A 9739-nucleotide genomic window follows, 5' to 3' on the forward strand; every position below is an offset into this window, starting at 1 on the left:
CTATGAAATGGTAAAACTAAAAATTGAACATATAAACGAAAGATAAATGAACATATTTATGAACGCTAAACGAACATATTCCTGAACATATAAACGAACATGTTCCTGAACATATAAACGAACATGTTCGCGAACAATAAATAAACGAAGGCGAACAACTTCAAAAATAAACAAACGGACACAAACACAATATTAAAATTTTAAACAAACACGAACACTTTAAAAAAATAAACAAACCAACACACATAACCTTATTTGTTTCATCTCGTTTCATTTACGCCTAGAAAATAGGAAGGAAATAATATCCAGATGCTTCTGATCTCAATAGGAAGAAATAGCCTTAATGGAAGAAATCTTTGATGGAATGCCAAAAGCCGAGCCTGGTGTAGGGATCATAAATCAGTTTAGATTTGCGACAAATGAGGAAGGCCAAGCTTTGTTTACAATCATGGAGCATCTGAATTTTTTATATTTCAAATTTTAAATTTTAAATAACTTTTATTTTTTTAAAAATTAAAATAAATCCCAAACTTTTTTAAAAAAATCAATTTAATCTTCAAACAATATTAAAAAATCAATTTATCTCATTTATCATACATATATCATCATCAACCATGAATCATCACGATCACTATCATAAAGTACCATATCAATATCATAAATTGTCGTATTAATTTTATAACAGTCAACGAGAATAAATATTAATTGAAAATCAGATCAAAATAAATATTAATTGAAAAATCAGATCAAATCTATTTTATAAATTGAAGGATCACGTGAAAAAAAAAAAATTTAAGGACGATATTAAATATTTTTTTCAAAAAACATGGATACTGTTTGCCTTGAACTTTCTCGAGCTTGGCCTACATTTTCGCGCGTAAATTATTTACTTAGAATCATTGATTTCTTTTTCTATTATATATTAATTGCACGAGAGAATAAAAACGCTAACTGAAAGAAAGAGGATCGAAACTCAGATTGTTACCTTCTTTTTGCACGCGGGAAAAAGTCTCCTGATTTTTCGCCGCCGCCGCCGCTCTGCGAAATTCATCCGGTGAATTTTTTATTACTGTGGTTAGAGTTCGCGTTAACATAGATAGCGTTGCAGAATTTGTTGTTTAAAATTTAATGGAAACAGAAAATGAAAAGGGAAAATTTGTTGCTTCGGATGTCATTTTGTTGTTAAAGATTCTGAACAAAATCAATCATATTTTAGGTAAAACAACAAAAACAAATATTGTTTTCAGAATTTTGCTTTATTTGGATTTTCTGATAATTATAATTATGTTTTTCCCCAGAAAATCAAAACCAAGGACTTGTTCAGCTGTTACATCTTGTTTTCTCAGTTCTCCCTTTTCCCCCATTATTTTTTGGGCTTTTAAAGCTGTGATTCAATGATAGCTTTTATAGAACCGTGATATCATCTTAGGATTCTGTGTTTGCTTTTAATCATTTGATAATGTTGTTAAATTTTTAGTCCTTTCGTTTTCCAATTGTTTCTCGGTCGAGATTGAATCCCATAGCAAAGTTTCAAGGACGTGAAAGACTCAACAATGGCGCCCCCGTTTGGTTGGTGGGGAAAAGGTGGTCATAAAGGAAACCCGGTGGTCGTCAAAATGCAGAACCCGAACTGGTCAATGGTGGAGCTTGAAGCCCCATTGGAAGACGATTTCTCATCAGAAACAGTCCAACCAATCCGCGAGCCAAGGCGCGCGGCAAAAACGCGAAGCAGCTCACATGGGTCCTCCTCTTAAAGGCCCACCGCGCTGCCGGCTGTTTAACCTCAATCGCCCCCACATTGGCCAATCTCGTTGCAGCCATCCGCCGCCGAATCGCCTCCGGTCGAACCGACACCGAGAACGGTTCCTCCTTCGAAAACAGAACCGGGTTCCATACGTGCACCAAACTGTTCCTTTGGTTATCTTTATTGTTACTCGGTTTCGAGATCGCCGCGTATAATAACGGCTGGCATCATTTCGTTGCTTCGGAGCTTCAACTAAAGTACAATTTCACGGAGTCATTTGGCGTTAAAGATGTCTTCGAATGGTTATATTCTCATTGGGTATTGATTCGGGTCGGGTTGATTGCTCCACCGCTTCAGCTCCTGGCAAATGTCTGCATTGTTCTTTACTTAACCCAAAGTTTAGATAGGTTAATCCTCTGTTTATGTTGTCTTTGGATCCGTTTCAAAAAGATCAAGCCAATTCCCAAAGAAGATGCTGTTGCATCTCTTGAAAATGGATTCTTCCCAATGGTTCTCGTTCAGATCCCTATGTGTAACGAAAAGGAGGTAAACAAGAAAAAGACCATTTTTTATGGTTTGAAAAGAACCCATTTTTTTGCTTATGGTTTGAATTTAAATTTGATTTTGAATATATATATATATATATATATATATATATATATATATATATATATATATGCAGGTTTACCAACACTCCATTGCTGCAATGTGCAAATTGGAGTGGCCAAGGTCGAAATTTTTTATTCAAGTTTTGGATGATTCTGATGATCCAGTAACTCAACTGCTAATCAAAGAAGAAGTTCTTAAATGGAAACAAGAAGGTGCCAACATTGTGTATCAACATCGAGAAATTCGAAATGGTTACAAAGCTGGTAATCTTAAGTCTGCCATGAGTTGTACTTATGTTAAAGATTATGAATTTGTTGCCATTTTCGATGCTGATTTCCAGCCAACCACTGATTTCCTCAAACGAACCATCCCCCATTTTAAGGTCTACTAAATCTACTGCTCCTGCTTTGATTTGAATGCAATTTACTTGAATTTATTGGATTCATTAACATCTAAGTATGTTTTATGATTAGTCCAAGATATATATTTTGGTTATATTCTTACAGGATAACAAGGATGTAGGGTTAATTCAAGCAAGGTGGTCCTTTGTGAATAAGGAGGAGAACTTGCTAACAAGGTTGCAAAACATTAACTTGTCATTTCACTTTGAGGTTGAGCAACAAGTGAATGGTGTTTTGATTAATTTCTTCGGTTTTAACGGGACTGCTGGGGTTTGGAGGATTAAGGCTTTAGAGGATTCCGGTGGATGGCTTGAGAGGACAACAGTTGAAGACATGGATATTGCCGTCCGTGCTCATCTTCAAGGATGGAAGTTCATTTTTCTCAATGATGTTGAGGTATAGCTTGAGTTTATTCTGTAGTATTTCTAGTTGAATTTAGTAACTATATTCACTTTGTTGAGAATTAATGTTTATTAGTTTTTCATTTTCTGTTCAGTGTCAGTGTGAACTTCCCGAATCTTATGAAGCTTATAGAAAACAACAGCATAGATGGCATTCTGGACCAATGCAGTTATTCCGCCTGTGTTTGCCCGATATTATCCATGCGAAGGTTAATGATCTATCAAAACACTCATTACTTAATGCAACAATTATCGAGTTTTGTCAAATTCAGTAGTTCTTGAGTGATTCCGATTTCAGAATGTGCTCTTGTTTTATATTTTAATCGATGCAGATTAGTGTGTGGAAGAAATTCAATTTGATCTTTCTGTTCTTTCTGTTAAGAAACTCATCCTACCGTTTTATTCATTCACACTTTTCTGCATAATTCTCCCCATGACGATGTTCATTCCCGAGGCTGAACTTCCTGCATGGATTGTCTGTTATGTGCCTGCTACAATGTCATTCCTCAACATCCTTCCGGCTCCGAAATCGTTCCCGTTCATTGTTCCTTACCTTCTTTTCGAGAACACCATGTCAGTGACCAAGTTCAATGCCATGATCTCTGGTCTATTCCAGCTTGGTAACTCATACGAATGGGTTGTTACAAAAAATCAGGTCGATCATCTGAGAATAACCTCATCTCCTTGGTCGAGGAAGACCCAAAAAAACAGTTTCAGGGATCAGAATCCAATGTTGATGAAATTGAAGCCAATATCCTGCAAGAGCAAAAGTTAGGAGAAAGAAGCATAATCGGATATATAGGAAGGAGTTAGCGCTAGCATTCCTTCTTTTAACGGCATCAGCTAGGAGCCTATTGTCTGTACAGGGCATCCATTTCTATTTCTTGCTGTTTCAAGGGATTACCTTCCTTGTGGTTGGTTTAGACTTAATTGGTGAGCATGTTTTGTAAAGGACAGATGCGAGACCTTGTGGGGAAATCCGGATGATATCAATTTCAGCTGTTACGGGTGGACTCCAAATCCGAGTATGGTTCCAAACAACTTCTATGGTAGGTTCCGGAGATGTCGAAGCATTCTTGTTCACCGACTTCTACTTCAGATTCCACCCTACAAAAATGGAACTGTCTTTGCACGGACGGAATAATGGTGACTCCTCCCAATTATGTATGAAGTGTATTTGCCTCTTTTATGTATTAGTTACGGTTTTGAAGGCAGGGCAGTCTATTTGATCACTTGTTTTAGGGCTTCGCGCATGATGAATGCCGATCTTTAGTTAACGGCAAACGGATAGTATTTTTTGACGCCGAATGCGAGAAACTGAACGTTGCTTCCTTGAACTCCAAATCAACAAATGACTTTCATAGTACACACAATAACCAGAAACCAAATGTTGATAACCAATGTCACGGTCTCAAATTGTATCTGAATAACAGTTAGAACTGGTGACGTCTATTGTTGTGAATGGAAACCATAATACAAAATCAATTGTTCCCTTTGAGTAAGTTTTGTCTAAGGAAATGGGGACTAATATACGGTTAAAAAACGATGTGGCCGAAAATTTAATAAGATAATTAATAAATTTGGTAAAGCGCTACCGGAAATGTTTACAGACTCATAACGTTGTAGGTGGAAAATATGAATAACTATTAAAAAAATTGATAACCGGTAACTTTGGTTATCAGTAGGTATCGATATATATATATATATATAAGTATCTATACTTATTTCATTATGGAAAACATTAATTTAGGGTTACCTTTTGAGTAAGTTTTAATATATTAATTTAATAATAAGTGTCTAACGATTTATTTTATGTTATGATATATATTATTAAATTAAAAATAATAAACATAGATATTACATAATTATTATTATATTTAGTTAAAATTGTTAACTTTAAATTTTAAATAATATTTTATAAAAAAATATAAATAATCAAATAATTTTTTTGTAAATGAAATTATTAAATTAATGTTGTATGTGGAATACATGAAGAACTATTAAAAAAAATTGAAACATAAATTGCATAGCTTCTTTATCCATACTTACTCTAAAAGTATGAATATTGTTTCGACTGTAAGCTATGTCCAACTATTGTCTTGAAAAAAGTATTCATATCTATATTGTATGTATTGATACTTATATTTAAATTTAATCGGTTAAAATAAAATAGGCGCTACCTATTATGTTAAATTACCTACCGGTTTATTTGAATGTTACTAACAATGTAAACGGTAAAATAAAATAGGTGTTACCTATTACGTTAAAATATCGACTGGTTTGTTTAAAGGCTACTAATAATGTAAACGATAAAAAAAATAGGTGCTACCTATTAAGTTAAATAAGTGTTACATATTATGTTAAACTAGCTACTTGTTTGTTTAAATGCTAATAATAATGTAAACGGTAAAATAAAATAGGCGCTACCTACTATGTTAAATTACCTACCGGTTTGTTTAAAGGTTATTAACAATGTAAACGATAAAATAAAATAGACGCTACATATTATGTTAAATAAGCGCTACCTATTACGTTAAATAAGCGTTACCTATTACGTTAAACTAACTATCGGTTTGTTTAAAGGTTAATAATAATGTAAACGGTAAAATATATACAACTTAATTGTTTGATTTTTTTTTAAATTCGAAAGTATGAATACTTACACGAAAAGTATGGATACTCTAAGGGTAAATAATAATGTATCCATACTTACTCTAAAAGTATGGGTACTGTTTCGACAGTAATATAAACGGTAAAATATATACAACTTAACCGTTTGAAATATTTTTTTAAAATTTGAAAGTATGGATACTTATTCTAAAAATATGAGTACTCTAAAGGTTAATAATAATGTATCCATACTTACTCTAAAAGTATTGATATTTCTAAAGTATAGACCATCAGATCATAATAATATCAATATTTATTTTAAAAATAATTGTCATCCAAAGATACGTAATATATTAAATCCTACTGATATTACTAAACACAACTTTAATATTTCAGATTGCTACCTACTTCTTTATTCAAAATAACATTATTTGGCGCAACATAGTATGTTAATATTTATTTATTACAAAATAAGAAATTAATCTATTTTGTTGCTGTGGGATTTCGAATGCCCATCAGTTTAAACTTTTGTAATATTTTTGACGCTATCTAATATGTTGATAATATTAATAAAAAAATAAATAATTAACATATTTTGTTATCGTCGGATTTCTAAGGCCCTATCAACTAAAACTTTGATAATATTTTAGGTACTGCCTAATATGTTAATAATGTTGATAACAAATCAAGCGATTAACTTATTTTATTATCCCTATCAGCTTTAAAAAGACATTACCTATTACGTTATATAATTATTACTTGTTATGTTATTATGGTTGATAATGTTTCTAATAATTAACAGCTTATGTTAAAGTTAATATTTTTTTGACATATTTTACATATGACGATAATATTCCCTATTATTATCAACACAAATAAAATTTTTAGTAAAAATATATATTTCTAGTAACATTTTTAACCGATCATCTATTTAATCAATAACACCATTTTTTTAACCTATATTAATCAGCCTCACAGCAACCCCTTTCAGTATTGAAGTACACGTTTGACTATCTCTCAATGAACAACAGTAGGTTGCCTGCATAAACTGAGAAACTTTGTTAACAGAAAAAGAGATATATTACCTTTTGTAACACGTATAATAGTGCTCCAACAGTAAGATAATTCTGTCGACACTAATTTTTCGTCTATTTTTTAATATTTCATTATAATTATTATTAATATTATTATTATTAACTTTTTATTTTATTTTATTTACAGGTTACAACAAACCCAACTGAGGCCCGAACTACAAAAATTAAACACCAACCTAACCCGATTGGAGCACCAATATGACCCAGCAACTTGATCCGACCCGGTTCCAAGCGACTCATACTCGTGTAATTTTCAGCCCCACGTGAAGTATCAAGTCCGAGCAACCACGCCCTGCAACACCCATCGTCAAAGACAAATCACCAATAAATCAACCACCAAAATCAAAGACAAATCGGGAAGTTCTGCTGTGCGGCGCCTAATAATACGGCTAAAAAACGGCGTGACCGGTTAAACAAGACCAGTTAATAATTTAACAAATATTATCAAGCACAATAACATATTAGGTAGCGCTTATATAATGTAATAGGTAGAGCTTATATAATAGTAATATTATCAAGTACAATAACAAATTAGGTAGCGCTTATATTGACCTTATTTTCTCATAAAATCGGTAAATTTAAAACGGTTACATTATACATTGACCTATTACATTATGTATATCGGTTTCGATGTTTTCGGGATCGATACAATTTTAAATGTATCGACACTTTATGCGTGCAACTCGTTTGTGCTTTATTTTGGAAAAAAGTATAGACACATATTTAAAGAGTGTCGATACATAATGTAAACCTATTTGCTAATTAACCGATATATTTTAACCGGTTACATTGTAAATTTACCTGTTACATAATAATTATCGATTTCGATGTTTCGAGGATCGATACTTTTTACAAATGTATCGACACTTTAAGCGTACACCTCGTTTTCCATTCATTTTGGAAAAATGTATCGACACAAATTAAAAAAGTGTCGATACTTTATGTTGACTTATTCTCTCATGAACCCGGTATATTTCTACCGGTTACATTGGAAATTTACCTATTACATTATAATTATTGGTCTCTTTGATTTTGAGATCGATACTTGTTATAAATGTATCGACACAAAATCTAATAGTGTCGATACTTTATGTTAACATGTTTTATAATTAAATGGTATATGTATACTGGTTACATTGTCAGTTTACCTATTACATTATAATTATTTGTCATTAAAATAGTCTAATTTTACCACCTACATTGTAATTTTACCTATTAATTTAAAGTTATTGAATTCTGTAGTTATTGTACATACCTGAATATATCCTGCAAATTTAATGTTGTACCCACTCTTCAACTACCACCACTACCAATACCACATCCTATTGAAAGCACCACTGAAACATGTTGTTCAATGAACCTTTACTTACGTACATCTCCATCAACTCCTATTGGGACCACTGAAATTGCACAACAAAATTTTTTCCATGGATCATACTGATGCAGACAATGTTAAGCCAATCGAGGAATGCCATAAAGTACATAATGTTGATGAATATGACATATTGGTTGGTAAGCTCTTCTCTTCACGTGATCAAGCTTGCTAATTTTACAAGGAATTCGCATGGGAACATGGGTTTAGTGCACGTCGGGGAACAACACGGCTTGACATGGAAGGGAATGTGAAGACACAAGAATTTTTTTGTTCCAAAGAAGGGTTTCAAGTATCAAAAGTCAATACCATTGATCGTCAACGTGCTCATACGCCAATCACAAGAACATGATGCAAGGCTAGAATGTAGTTATAGCAACAAATACAAACGATCAGTGGGTTATAAGTAAGTCTTATCATAAACATAATCATGCATTGTACACACCTGCTATGACACCATTTATGCGTTCTAATAGAACTGTAAGTAAGGCTGATATCAATGAGGCAACAGCATTGAAAGAGGTCGGTGTTGGCAAGTCACAAGTAATGAACTATTTAACGCAATAGGCAGGGGGCTATCATAATGTTGGATTTACACATAAAGACCTCTACAATGTACTTCAAATAGGCAAAGCAAAGGAAATCGTCGATGGGGATGTGAATGCGCTTATTGTTTACTTTGATTATAAGAAACATGATGATCCCGGGTTTTTTGTGACATACTCGGTAGATGAATCAGGGGCTTTGCATAATCTTATTTGGTCAGATTCTACATTGAGATCAGATTACATATGCTTCAGTGATGTAATTGCGTTCGACACAACGTACAAAGATAATTTGTATGGTCGACCAATTATGCCTATTGTCGGTGTCAATCATCACCATAACACAATTGTGTTTGCTACTGCCATAATCGCTGACGAGATGTCCTAATCTTTCGAGTGGGTGCTACAGAAATTTTTAGAAGCCATGATGAACAAATCGCCTATTTCAGTTGTCACCAATGGGGATAGGGCAATGCAGAGGGCTATCAAATATGTTATCCCTAATGCTAAGCACAGATTATGTTCTTGGCATATTTCTCGCAATGCTCAAGCTAACATTGGTGACCCAAAATTTACAACAACATTCTCAAAATGCATGCTTTCCTGGTGGACAACCGACGAATTTGATATTCAATGGCGTTCAGTTGTTTCAGAGTTCAACGTCGAAAAGCATCCATGGGTGATTGAGAAGGGAAATACTCGGCACTTATGGGCACAAGCATATCTAACCGGTCATTTCTTTGCTAATATTCGCTCAACACAAAGGTGCGAGTCTATGAATGCTTCACTCGTAATTGCACTGAAACACAAGAAGACATATTTAGATGTTGTTCGTGCAATTGAAGATGGAATTAGTAGAATGCGTCTGAATGAGTTGAAAGCGGATTACTTAAGTTCCCAGACGAAGCCCTTCCTGATCACAAAACTGGTTGAATTTGAAAGTCATGCTTCTGAGATTTATAC

General features: G+C 33.4%; 1 pseudogene; it reads left to right on the forward strand.

The window, feature by feature from the left end:
* Nucleotides 1–1421: 1421 nt before the first annotated feature.
* On the forward strand, nucleotides 1422–4231 carry LOC120176786 (annotated as a pseudogene).
* Nucleotides 4232–9739: the final 5508 nt, after the last annotated feature.

This window comes from Hibiscus syriacus, unplaced genomic scaffold (genome assembly GCF_006381635.1).
Source record: "Hibiscus syriacus cultivar Baekdansim isolate YM2019G1 unplaced genomic scaffold, ASM638163v2 tig00112254_pilon, whole genome shotgun sequence".
NCBI classification, from domain to species: Eukaryota; Viridiplantae; Streptophyta; class Magnoliopsida; order Malvales; family Malvaceae; genus Hibiscus; species Hibiscus syriacus.